Source organism: Camponotus vicinus, unplaced genomic scaffold (assembly GCF_025532165.1).
Source record: "Camponotus vicinus isolate PSW18456_S1 unplaced genomic scaffold, iyCamVici1.0 SCAF_10, whole genome shotgun sequence".
NCBI lineage: Eukaryota > Metazoa > Arthropoda > Insecta > Hymenoptera > Formicidae > Camponotus > Camponotus vicinus.
In genome coordinates, this window is record NW_028141946.1 from 10,576,556 (window position 1) to 10,590,637 (window position 14,082).

The window sequence follows — 14,082 nt, forward strand, 5'->3', positions numbered from 1 at the left end:
TGTGTAATGTATTATTTTATTGCAATATTTAAATAATGTATGTGTCATATCTGTTAAATTATCATTCTTACAAATAAATTGATAGGAAAAATTTTATAAAATTAAGCTCCTAGTTTTGTAATATGTATATATATGAAGCAAAACTATAGATTTTAATAAGATAGCTACTATATATAAATTTAGTTTTGGTAAAACATTTCTACTGCAATTAATCTGAATGTACAATTCTAATGTAATACTTTTAATTGCGGTTAAATGTAAAAAATCATCACCTCTACTAGAATACTATATATAAAACGTTATTATATGGAAGTATCAACATTTATATTTCGCATAATCTTTGGAATTTTGGAAAATCAATCCTTTACCCTGAAAGAAATTTCTAGAATAATATTCAAGTTTTAGATATGTTCTTTTTTTCAGAGCACGTACACACACTCTCTCTTCCTCTCTGTATACATTCGTGTGTGTGTGTGTGTGTGTGTGTGTGTGTATAAGCGCAATCAAATAAAAAGCATCATATTTGTAAGAATAAGTTAATAAAAAGCATAATATATACATCATTTAAATACCACGATGTAGATACTACAGTACATTATGCTAAATTTTGTGGATAAATTGTTAAATAAATTATTTTAAAGTAATACACACTGATGCACACAGATATTATCTGATTAGGAATATAAATGTTTTATACAGTGTTAACTTTAGAAACATATTAATTATTTGATAAAAGCAGTTAAATTAATGACAGCGAATGAGCAGCAGTTAAATTAATGACAGCGAATGATTCATACTTTTATGTTTTTACAGATGACTACATTTCATACAAAGTTTACACGATATGCTCGTCGTATAATGTTGACAAAGCGATATTGTTCGGAACATAGTACTACAAAATGTATAAGAGTCACTATTGAAACTTGACTTGATTATTATCTGAAGAAATATCTCTCGGATGTGTTACGTTATGCTTTAATGATGAGATTGAAACTATGGATGGACATAACTAATAATAATTTCTTATTTATGGAATAAATAATAGATGTTCTTTTTTAGAACTTCAATTATAATTTTTATTAATACTTTTTAGGAAAATATTAATAGCTTTCTGTATGATATACAAAAATATAATATAGTAGAGTAAGTTATAGTAAAGTAAACATAATAGAAGTATTATATAAAAAAGCCAAGTATTATAAAAAATTTCAATTTTAAATTTAGTAAATGAAGGTTGTTACATATTTTTATCTAGAAATAATACTGTTGTACATATTTGTTTATATTTAAACTTTTACTAACTTAAAGTAAGCAACAGTTTTCTTCTTATTTAAAATCTTAACAACTAATTTTGCACTTTATATTACAAAGTATGATTCTATTTATATCAAATTGCAGAAATGTAAAAGAAAACGCAAAGTATGATTGCTTTAGAAAAACAAAATCTGAGAAATTAATATTTAAAAAAAAGCGATTGTTACAAGGTTTAAAAAAATAATCGAATATTTCGTTTTAACTTACAGTACGACTTTTGGAATTATTACACTTTATACTAATACTCTTGGATATGGTCAAGACTACGACCCTACAAATGCTTCGAAACATCATTCTATCTCTGTTCTACATTTTAGGAAAATAAAGATAAAATGATGTTTCGAAGCATTCATAGTGCAGTCTTGACCATACCCCTTATTACATATTTTTATCTAGAAATAATACTGTTGTATATATTTGTTTATATTTAAACTTTTACTAATTTAAGCTAACAATAAGCAACAGTTTTCTTCTTATTTGAAAACTTAACAACTAATTTTGCATTTTATATCACGAAGTATAATTCTATTTGTATCACATTGCAGAAATATAAATGAAAACGCAAAGTATATATGACAATGCTTTAGAAAAACAAAATCTGAGAAATTAACATTTTATAAAAAATCGATTATATTACAAGTTTTAAAAAAATAATCAAATCTTTCGTTTTAACATACAAATATGACATTTAAAACTAATACACTTATAAAAACATTTTTGACTTGTGATGCTTTGATATGGATACGCTAAACATTGCAATAATTAAATGAAAATGTAGATATAATTGATGATGTAGATAGTTTATCTGCCATTTTTTTTGTATATTTGTTGTGAATGCTTTCGTCGTTTAACTGATTTTGGTAGAATGTTTGTGGTACTGAAATTTAAAAAAATTATTTTTAGCAATAAAAATAACTAGCTTTTTTAATTTTAATTAAAAATTGTTCTAATTACGATTACATACCTAATAGTAGATAAAGGTTTTCGTTTTTGTACTATTTGCTCCGTGTCTATTTTTGTAACAATAACGTTACATTGTTGGTATTCTTTTGCAGTTTCTGAAAAATCAGATTTATTAGTTCTATATTATATATTATAAAATATGTATTTCTTAAAAGTGGGCCGCTACTTTAGGAACGTATAATACTCATCCAAAATGAGCAAAAAATTTATATATATAACAAATATCCAAAAATATGTCGTTTTCACCATACAGCCATGTTGAAACTTAAAATAATTACAAGCCATATCATTTTAGTTTGAACGATGCAAAGCAGTAGAAACTAAAAGTAATAAAACTAGTCTTAAAGCAATTGTTCAAAGTGATCATCTCCAGTCAAAATACACTGCTCTGCTTGTCTTCTGAGCGATGACTGTAATGTGAAAACGACACATTTGTTTATATGAACTTTTTGCTCATTTCGAGTAGAATATGCTCCTAAAGTAGCGGTCCACTTTTAAGAAACCCTGTATAATAAAAAATATTAGTAAAATATTAACAAATAATATATGATTGACGTGTCCAATTTTTTAATATGTTAAATAATTCGTACAAATATAGTTATTTAAAATTAATATATGTATATAATAAAATTAATTTGTGTAAAAGTAGTATAAAACTTGTAATATTAATCAAAACTAATTTTGGATAATTGAAACGAGTTCAAAACTAATTTGGATAATAGTATAAATAGTATAGAAGCATTATAAAACTGTTAATCAAAACTTATTTTAGATAATTGAAACGAGTTCAAAACTAATTTAGATAATTGTATAAATATAAATTATTTTATTATAAATTTAAAATAATAATAGTGTAACCTTTAAACTCGTTTGAATTGTTATTATTGCTGGGATTTTGTTCAGGAAACGGAGTGATACGTTGAATTATATCTTTCGTACAACTACCTGAAAAGAAAAAGAAAATAAATCTTGTTGCTTAAATACTGTGAATATTTTCAGTAATTTCTAGTACATTCTATGATTGACGGATTCTGCATATCATTACTATTTCAAGCGTTACTTATATAATATTAAGTAACATAATAGTAATATAAGTATAATATATAAATATAACATATAATTATTATTTTATATTATAAATTAAAATAAATTTAATATTTTATATACATAATTTAACATAGTTTTCTCATTATTATTTCTATCTATAAAAAAATTTAATTTTTTAATTAAATTAGAGAAAATATTTATTTGACAAAATAAAAATTTTGTCATCAAAAGCTTAGAAAATAAAATAGAAAATTGAATAGGAAACCGAAGATGACATTATTAAGATTATTTAGATTATTATAACTCGTAGTTTCTATACACAATTAGATATTTTGATATGTGTTTCATAGTATTAATTATAATAAAAAGTGAAAAAGTAATATATTTATTATTTTCTATAAAAAGAACTGTTGTTTAAAAAAACTTTTTATTTAACATAAATTTGAAATAAAAGAACTTTATATACAGGGTGACCCATTTTAACTTAGGCAGCCAAATAATTCGAAAAATAAGCAAGATAGAGAAAAATGTTTTAGACAAAAGTTGTATGGTTTCGAGGGGGCCATAATATGGTATCATTGGTTTGACCTTGAAGAGTCATTTGAAGGTCACGTGAAGGTCACTTCAATTTTTTTAAATGGAATACCCTATATATTTTTGTACATTCTTGTAGCTTATTTCGAGAGCTTTCCAAAACACTATAATTAAGTACCTTTCCGTTAAGTACTTTTTGAGTTATGATGCTTGAAATAATTTCTTAATTTTACATAAACCGTAAAATATCTTGTAAAATATTCATTTTTCGATTATCTTACCTTAATACTTTTATGTACAAAATAATGAGAGGAATCAATTGGTGTAAAGAAAACACATAGTTGTTTTTAAGAAAAAATATGGAATTGTTAATTGCAAATTACATATTTTTTCTTCGAAACAACTATGTGTTTTCTTTACACCAATTGATTCCTCTCATTATTTTGTACATAAAACTATTAAGGTAAGGTAATCGAAAAATGAATATTTTACAAGATATTTTACGGTTTATGTAAAATTAAGAAATTGTTTCAAGCCTCATAACTCAAAAAGTACTTAACGAAAATGTACTTAATTATAGTGTTTTGGAAAGCTCTCGAGATGAGCTACAAGAATGTACAAAAATATATAGGATGTTCCATTTAAAAAAATTGAAGTGACCTTCACGTGACCTTCAAATGACTCTTCAAAGTCAAACCAATGATACCATCTTATGGCCCCCTCGAAACCATACAACTTTTGTCTAAAACATTTTTCTCTATCTTGCTTATTTTTCGAGTTATTTGGCTGCCTAAGTTAAAATGGGTCACCCTGTATATCTATATATACATCTTTTATCTGTTATTCCTATGGATCATTGTTAAACGTAGTATATATTTATTAACGATTAGACTCACATTTTTACTTCTCATTAGCATTTGAAGCTAAAGAAATACAATTATTTAAAATACTAAAAAATTATTAATATCTATGAAATTTGATCAATTAATTAAGCTAAATGCAATGAATTATTTAAGAAATATTATCATTCAATGTTTTTTCTGCATGCAATTCATCTAAGATTTTTCTCTGTTCTCGTAAGATTCTGCAAAATTTTATATAAAGAATCCTTAAATATTTATTTAAAAAGTGTTAGGTAGATAATACAATACTAATATAATAATAAATTGTATAATTTATGAATTATTCATTATATTACATTTATTATATTTTATTTAGAGATTATAATTATATTATATTTTATTAGAGGTAAAAGAAAATGTAATAAAATATATTTATATTTGAGAAATTTATCAAAAATATTTCGAAACGAAGTTTCTATTTTTCCATAAACATTAACTGATATTTTATACAAAAATTTACTATAATAAGAATTTTACCTGAATCGGCAGTTCCTTCTTTAAATAAGTCACAAACTTCCATTTCATTATCATCAAAAAAATTTAACATTATTAATATTTACAAATAATTTTAAAACAATTAGATAGTACAATCAGAAAGATAAATTATTCAATGTAAAAATATAAATCAAAAACGTAGAATACTTTTTTCATGCAAGGCCTCGTGTTGAAGAAAGTTAATTTTGAAAATTAAGAAATTAATATTGCGCTTTTTTATACTTAAATAACGCCCAACAATGTTATAGATTATCAAATTATCTCTATGGAATTTATATGGAATTTATATTAAAATAGAAAAAAGAGTTTATCTTCCTTATATTAAATTATTTTCCATATATTAAAAAATAAGGTTTAATTAAATACAACATATATTTAACTTCTTTAGTGTATGTATAACTTCAATTATTAAACAAAGTTTCTATTTTTATATATGTAAACAATAACTGATGACTTTTTAATACAAAAATGAGATAAAAACTGATAAAGAAATTTGTTATTATAACAATTTTACCTGAGTCGACAATTACTTCTAAAAAGTCATGAACTTTCATATCATTATCATCTAAAAAATTTAACATTATTAATATTTACAAATTATTTTAGAACAATTAGATAGTAGAATCAGAAAGATATATAATGATTCAATGTAAAAATATAAAACGTAGAATACTTTTCTCGTGCAAGGCCCCGTGTTCAATCAAGTTAATTTTGATAATTAGGAAATTAATATTACGTTTTTTTATGCTTCAATAACCTGCAGCAATGGCTACGGTCAAGACTGCGCTACAAATGCTTCGAAACATAATTCTATCTCTGTTCTATATTTTAGGAGAATAAAGATAGAATGATGTTTCGAAGTATTTGTAGCACAATCTTGACCGCAGCCAATGTTATACATTATCGAATTCTCAATAAAAATATGAATATTAAAATAGAAAAGAAAGAGTTTAGCTTCCTTATATTAAATTATTTTCTATATATTAAAAAATAAGGTTTAACTAAATAAAATATATATTTAACTTCTTTATAGTATGTAACTTTAATTATTTAACAAAGTTTCTATTTTTATACAGGGCGATCCTGAAAAACGTTATGTCTTTAAAATGACGTATTCCTGACACCATTCTAAGACAATTTTTCCTTTACCAAAATTTGATTTGAAGCGTAGTTTTTGAATTATGAGCAAAAATAGTTAGTAAATCACGCGTCGGGTACAGAAGGCAGGCAGGAGCGGCGCGGCGTGCCGCGAGCGCGGGCGCAGCTGACCGCCCGACGGGTGATTATCACCGCATGAGTCGCTAACTATTTTATCTTATAACATAAAATTATGCTTTAAATAAAATTTTGGTAAAGAAGAAAATGTCTTAGAATTACGTCAGAAATACGTGTTCCTTAAAATAACGTTATTTTAATAATGAAAAGTTCCGGATCGCCGGCCGTCCGACGTTGCAATCAGCTGATTGCTACACGCGATGTGTGTATGGCGGAGTGTGTGCGTAAGAGAGAGAGAGAGAAAGAGAGAGAGAGGGAAGGTAGGAGGGACAGACATTCATACACACGCACGCACTTTTTTTCTCGCTCTCTTTCTTTCTTTTACGCAACACTCATACACTCTCTCATTCAGTCTCTCACTCACACTCTCTCGGTCACTCACTCACTCACTCACCTGCTTACTCACTTGCTCACTCACCTTGTAGCAGCGTAGCGAATCTTCATGCTATGTATTGTTGTTATCTGCTGCACGGTTATGATTGCTAGAGATGCGCGACACATCGAAATTTTTTCGATTATTAGTCTCACACTCGATTGACACAATACAGATTACACGATAACGAGTTTACTGTTTATTCACTCACTATTGATTTATCGATACTAAAAATTACTTTCACAGAAACGCGAATGCAAACAGCACATGACTCGATGCGAAGCGACGGACCGCGGAGACTGCGCGACCACAAGAGTTATGTCGCCAGAAACACGACACGCGACATCTAACAAACGACTTGCGCGTGGCGCGTGATTGACGCGAGATAAGACGAACGATCGGCTAAAACCTTCGCATTGCGAATGCGGTAGAAAACATGACACGTATAATGACATACTTAAAAAATTAATTATTTATTATAAATAATAACTATTTCTAATTATAATAAATAATTATTATTTTAAAAAGCATGTGTTGTACGTTATTACGTTTTCGAAATTATTGCATTCACGATGCGAAGATTTAAGTCAATCGCAAGAATAATGTAATTTTAATTCTTAGCCGATCGTTCGTCTTATCTCGCGTCAATCACGCGCCACGCGCAAGTCGTTTGTTAGATGTCGCGTGTCGCGTTTCTGGCAACATAACTCTTGTGGTCGCGCAGTCTCCGCGGTCCGTCGCTTCGCGTCGAGTCATGTGCTGTTTGCATTCGCGTTTCTTTGAAAGTAATTTTTGGTATCGATAAATCAATAGTGAGTGAATAAACAGTAAACTCGTTATCGTGTAATCTGTATTGTGTCAATCGAGTGTGAGACTAATAATCGAAAAAATTTCGATGTGTCGCGCATCTCTAGCAATTATAACCGTGCAGCAGATAACAACAATACATAGCATGAAGATTCGCTACGCTGCTACAAGGTGAGTGAGCAAGTGAGTAAGCAGGTGAGTGAGTGAGTGAGTGACCGAGAGAGTGTGAGTGAGAGACTGAATGAGAGAGTGTATGAGTGTTGCGTAAAAGAAAGAAAGAGAGCGAGAAAAAAAGTGCGTGCGTGTGTATGAATGTCTGTCCCTCCTACCTTCCCTCTCTCTCTCTTTCTCTCTCTCTCTCTTACGCACACACTCCGCCATACACACATCGCGTGTAGCAATCAGCTGATTGCAACGTCGGACGGCCGGCGATCCGGAACTTTTCATTATTAAAATAACGTTATTTTAAGGAACACGTATTTCTGACGTAATTCTAAGACATTTTCTTCTTTACCAAAATTTTATTTAAAGCATAATTTTATGTTATAAGATAAAATAGTTAGCGACTCATGCGGTGATAATCACCCGTCGGGCGGTCAGCTGCGCCCGCGCTCGCGGCACGCCGCGCCGCTCCTGCCTGCCTTCTGTACCCGACGCGTGATTTACTAACTATTTTTGCTCATAATTCAAAAACTACGCTTCAAATCAAATTTTGGTAAAGGAAAAATTGTCTTAGAATGGTGTCAGGAATACGTCATTTTAAAGACATAACGTTTTTCAGGATCGCCCTGTATATGTAACATTAACTGATTTTTTATATAAAAATTTTAGCTATAAAAAACTGATACAAAAATTAAGAATTTTACCTGAGTCGGTAGTTGCTTCTTTATATAAATCACAAACTTCCATGTCATCATTATCATCTAAAACATGTAAACATTATTAATGTATACAAATTATCTTATAGCAATTAGATAGAAACTGGAAAGAAAATGATAATAATTCAATATAAAAATATAAGTCAAAAACGTAGAATACTTTTTTCATAAAAGACTTCGCTTTTAAAAAAATTTAATTTTGAAAATTAGGAAATTAACATAACACTTTGTTATGCTTAACCTTTAATAATGTTATATATTATCGAATTTAATTTCGATAAAATTTATATGAATATTAAAATAAAAAAATTAATTTTCCTTATACTAAATTAATAATTAAATATAACACATGATCATTAGAAATCATTCAAATCTAGAAAAAAAACTAAATATGAAATAAAAGGAAATATAATAAGCATTAAGTAAAAACTGAAATAAAAATCTTAATTTAAAATAAAATGTAAAATTTTAATAAATTTTTGTTTAAGTCAATTTTTCCACAAACAAAACCTTAAGCCAAAAATTTAATTCTACATTTATGGATTTATTATTTTATTAACTTTGATATATAGCTCTGATAATAAATAATAATTAATATAAAAGAGGGCAAATGGAGAGCCAAGCGTGGTTAATAATACGCAATATCGTTTTTAAATTTCCTTGTCTTTATTAATAAATTGACGAATCAATCTTATTAATGACGAGGAAATTTAAGCGGTATTGCGTATTATTAACTACGCTTGGCTTTCCATAAGCCCTCTTTCATACTAATTATTTATTATTTTATGTAGAATCATTTTTGTCAGATTATATCACTGTACACACACATACACACAAGATTGTCCCTCATCCATATACATATATAATGATAAAAAATGTTCTTATATATTTAGATTTTTATTAAAAATATTTTTAGGTATTTTTTTTATCTCACCTCCTAAAAAGTTTACAATTGACATAAGAATCATGTACAAAAAATTTAGTTCTCTCTGTTTTCTAGATTAATTTATTTTTGTGCTGACAAAACTTATATTTTGTTTTAAATTATGTTTCTTTATCAAACTTAAAACTTCCGTTCGCACAAGAAGGAATTAATAATCTAGGGGGCGGAAATTTTTTGTGTGATTCTATCAATTATAAATTTTTTAGGGGGTAAAACCGAAAAAATAATAATATAAATAAAAATCTAAACATATAAGAATTTTTTATCATGCAAATAAGGGACATTCCAATATGTATGTGATTTTGTAGGTAAATAATAATATATAAGAATATTTTTTAAATACACATACTCAATATGATTATATATGGATATTTTAATATATATATATATATATATATATATATATATATATATATATATACATATACATATATATTAATACATATTAATATGTAGATATTAATATAGTATGGTTAATACATTAATACTATAATACCAATCAATGTACAACATAATAATATAATATTTATAAAAAGGAATTCGTACATAATTTTTGTTATTAATATTTAATAATGAGTGTGTATTATACAGGGTTTGTCAAAAGTGTGGAAACCCCTAAATATCTCACAAACGGTGCATTTTAGAAAAAAATGTTTCAGGCAAAAGTTTGGTTTCGAAGGGGCCATAAGACGGTGCCATTGGTTTGACCTTGAAGAGTCATTTGAAGGTCACGTGAAGGTCACTTCAATTTTTTTAAATGAAACACCCTATATATTTTTGCACACTCTTGTAGCTTATCTCGAGAGCTTTCCAAAACACTATAATTAAGTACCTTTTCGTTAAGTACTTTTTGAGTTATGAGGCTTGAAATAATTTCTTAATTTTACATAAACCGTAAAATATCTTGTAAAATATTCATTTTTCGATTATCTTACCTTAATACTTTTACGTACAAAATAATGAGAGGAATCAATTGGTGTAAAGAAAACACATAGTTGTTTTGAAGAAAAAATATGTAATTTGCAATTAACAATTCCATATTTTTTCTTAAAAACAACTATGTGTTTTCTTTACACCAATTGATTCCTCTCATTATTTTGTACATAAAAGTATTAAGGTAAGATAATCGAAAAATGAATATTTTACAAGATATTTTACGGTTTATGTAAAATTAAGAAATTATTTCAAGCCTCATAACTTAAAAAGTACTTAACGAAAAGGTATGTAGTGCTTTATGTTCAGGCGTGTTCGTAATTCGCTCGTGGAAGGATTTGCAGAGGTTGCCGAGATTCTCGTGAATAATCGAGGCGATGTAACAGTAGTTGGTTTATTCTGTACACTATATACAATTAATTTTAGATTGTTTTTGGTGGCCCTTACAAGGGCCGTTTTTGTATGCGGAGTTATAGCCGCTCTCTATAAGTTATGTGTGGCCAGGCCTTAGTGATTTTTAAGGACCCTAGACTATTGTTGTTCTCGTCTACTTGATCCGTTTGCGTGGCCGTGCTGTGACTGGGCGTTTCCCAATCGGAGTCCGATTGAGTGCTCTGATCGATAGTGTGAACTGCGCCGACTTGAGTCCCCCTGTGGACACGGCTTAATGGGACCGTCTGTGAGGCCTGGTCTGTTCGTGAACACGGCGATGGAGATGGCGGCAGTGGTGAGACTGCTACTGGAACGCTCCAAGGTCCAGTTGGTGAAGTGTATCTCCGTATGCGTATGTCCCAGACTTCGAGCAGGTATCGTGGTGGACGAGTAAATCTCGGTGGTTCCAGGTCTATCTTCTCCAGTTTCCAGGGCAGAAGCTTTTTCTCAGGAACGAGACCTTTTTCTCTCCTGCTGACTGGTTGGTGCAGGGTGCCCTGGGCGCCTCTTTCCACGGTGATCTGACCGGCCCTGGTGATCGGGGCGTCGAGAGTGGCCGTGGAATGTGACTCCTCCGCCGTGTAATGATGCGAGAGCGCAAAGCTCTTCCACAATTAATTCCCGAGGAGGTATTATCTCCTCGTGCAAAAAGAACAAGTCTTGGCTATCGATATAGAGAGCTATGATGCTGTGCTATTCTCAAGCCGCGACTCGGTGTTCCGTCGTCTCGCGCGGTCTTATATAGCGAGGCTGCCGAATTTCACTTATGCGAAATGGTTTGCCCCTGCGGCCATCTGTCGGCTCGCCGCGTACCGAATCGCCTTAGGGCTCGCACCGCCGTACGCGTAGCACGTGTACGGCGTGCGGTTCAGTAGGCGCTGAATGTGTGGTGGATCGTAGCCGCCACAGGTACTTAATTATAGTGTTTTGGAAAGCTCTCGAGATAAGCTACAAGAGTGTGCAAAAATATGTAGGGTATTCCATTTAAAAAAATTGAAGTGACCTTCACGTGACCTTTAAATGACTCTTCAAGGTCAAACCAATGGTACCGTCTTATGGCCTCTTTGAAACCAAACAACTTTTGCCTGAAACATTTTTTTCTAAAATGCACCGTTTGTGAGATATTTAGGGGTTTCCACACTTTTGACAAATCCTGTATAACAGCATAACAAAGTAAAACGTATAGAAAAACAAAAATTAATTTATAAATACTTACCTATTAGCAATGCCATTTTATGTTGTTTATGTAAATTTTCCTTTTCAAATAATTGCAGGAATTCTTTTAATGAATAAATTGCAGTAAATAAATAATTTTTCGCATTTTGAATTTTTCTGTTTTTATACTTATTAAATTGACTGCGATCTCTTGTTATTTCCAAACCATTTGTTAAACGATCATAATTGATTTCTTGATCCAAAATTATTTTGGAAATGATATCTGCAAAAATAAATAATTTTTGATAATACATACATAGAAACTATTCCAATGCATTTAATATGTTACATATAATTTGCTATATTATGTTGCTAAAAAGATTAGTAATTTTTCAATTTTTGCTATATAAATATCTACAGTCATTATCAACAAAACAAAATTCTTCAATCTTTTTATTATGTAACTCTAAGCAACTATAAACTTAGAAAAACGAAATATTATACATTAAAAAATTTTTGTTGTAAAATATTATTTTCGTATAACTTAAATGTTATTATATAATTTATACCTAAAAACACCCAAAGATTTGGATGAATCATTTTTTTCAACAAAACATTATGAAATGATTCCACAAGATTATTAGTTCTAATTGGGCATCCATATACACTTATATTTTTTGAAATTGGAAGCCAGGTACTTTTCATATATTTCACAAAGAGCAATACGTTAGGATAATTAGCATATTCTTCATCCGCAATCATCTGCATGAGGTTTAAGCCTTCAGAAAACATTTCTGGCGGTGCTAATGCTAATGTCATTGCCATAGATACTAATTTATATGGTGCAGTAAGAAGTTCTAACTGTTTCCACTTTTTCAAAACAGCCTATAATGTGAACATAAAATATGTATATATTAATAAATTATTTAAAAAACTTTATAAATTATGAATGTTAAAATATAAATAATCTATAAGCAAATCAAAACTAATAGTTTTGCTAATAAAAAACATTTAAAGTACCTGACAATAGTGAAACCAGCAGCCTCGTAGAGATGCATTGGGAAATTGTTCATGGACAGCATTCATCGATGCTTTTTCATAATCACACATTATGAAGCGCAAATTACATTGCAGGTCAGGAGCTAATTTAACAACTTCTTTCCATATGAATTTATATACTAATTGTGTTCATGCTTCACATAAGATAAATAATACTGCAATACCCTAAAAAAAATATTTATATATTAAAATAACGTTGAGAGAAAAAACGTATATAATAAAATTATATGGAATGATAAAATTAAAATACCTTATCCATGTATCGCACATGAACTGAAAACAATTGTATAAAATTTGGTGCTTTTGGTACAACCTGAAATAAATTTATACAGAACTGTAACAATAATTATATCCATAAATATTTCAATAAAATTATTTTAATTACAAATATAAAATAATTAATAATACTCACAGAAAATGTACCATCGATAAAAATTTCAGAACTTTTCTCTAATATTTTTAGAAGCTTATCGCTAGTAAAGATGTAAGAATATTTGTTGTCTTCAGATATAACGCAGCCTTTATAAATAAACTTTATAGGTTCATAACCTTGAAGCAAATTGCCAATGTCACGCACATTTAACGAAGGTAACGAAGGTAACGAAGGACGTATTTTGATTCTTTCTCTTAATAATAGAGATCTTACTGAATTGAATGAAATATTTGCTGCAACTATAGGATTTGTTCGAGAAACAATATCAAATATTTCCTTGTCAGTTGCAGTAGTCTCTTTGCACATTCGAATCATTTCATGTTTTAGATTAAAAATATCAATAACATAAGATTCACTTGGATGATTATGTTTATTTTTTAAAACATATTTTTCTTCTACTTTAACTAATAATCCAGTACATGAAACAGTACGCCTTTTTGCACAACGGTATATATAATTGCATCTTTTATCGATATTGTATGTATATCCTTCGTGAACATACAAATAACTGCCTTTTTTTTCCCAGATATTATTTCCAT

The 14,082-nt window shown here is 28.9% G+C and overlaps 1 pseudogene; it reads right to left on the reverse strand.

The window, feature by feature from the left end:
• Positions 1–2,115: 2,115 nt before the first annotated feature.
• LOC145960889 (uncharacterized) lies at positions 2,116–14,082 on the reverse strand (annotated as a pseudogene).